Raw genomic sequence first — 854 nt, 5'->3', positions numbered from 1 at the left:
CATTCTTAGCTCAGGCAGTACAAGAGAGCTCAGGTACCACAAAATGCTGGACTGCTCTTGAGCTGAGGAGTTGAGATGGCAGGGGGTGAGAGATGAGAGAGTGAGAGAGAGCTAGAGTTTGAGAGTAAGAGTTCTGCAAGCCAGGGCATGGTGCTGTAGGCATAGAAGACCTTCACATCTCTTCCTCCTAGAGTTTGCCCAAAGTGGACCAGATGTAGCTGCAGAGGCACGCTGTCCATGCTAGTGATGGTTGTCATCCGGCTCTCTTGACTTCTGGGAAGCTCAGACCCAGGGAGGCTGAACCCTAAGAGACTCAGAAAGACACATAGCTCAGAAAAAGTTAGAATGAGTGTTCTTTGTCAAATTGGGTGTGTGCCCAGTGTTTTAATTTTCACAAGGCAAAGTTTCACAAGGCTTTACATTTCCAAATACACCACTCACTCAATCCCCCATTTCCAGTATGACTTAGGGTTGCAGAATCACAGAGAAGGGAGGAAAATAGAACAAAAACTTCATTTTACAGAGTAAAAGTAGCTAACATTCTGACACCAGTTCTGTATCTAGCCTGAGGAAGCTTAAAACAGAGCAGAAAGGAACAGACTTCAATGTTGTTCAATTCAAAAGTGGAAGTAGAAATTTGTTTCAGAGATAACCAGTTTTGGGGTCTATAGGTGCAGTTTAGACTTAAGAGGCCTATGCAGACGTCACAAGAAAGAAGACACCTGTAGAGTAGCAACTGCAAGGAAACAGGCAAAGTTTGAGAACAATGGCATGGTATGTAGGGATCACTTAAACTCTGGGTTGGAATATAGTGGAAATGATTTCTTACAAGCCAGAATTGAAATTCTCTCTCT

This window comes from Mastomys coucha, chromosome X (assembly GCF_008632895.1).
Source record: "Mastomys coucha isolate ucsf_1 chromosome X, UCSF_Mcou_1, whole genome shotgun sequence".
NCBI classification, from domain to species: domain Eukaryota; kingdom Metazoa; phylum Chordata; class Mammalia; order Rodentia; family Muridae; genus Mastomys; species Mastomys coucha.
Note: the sequence above shows the minus strand (reverse complement) of the source record.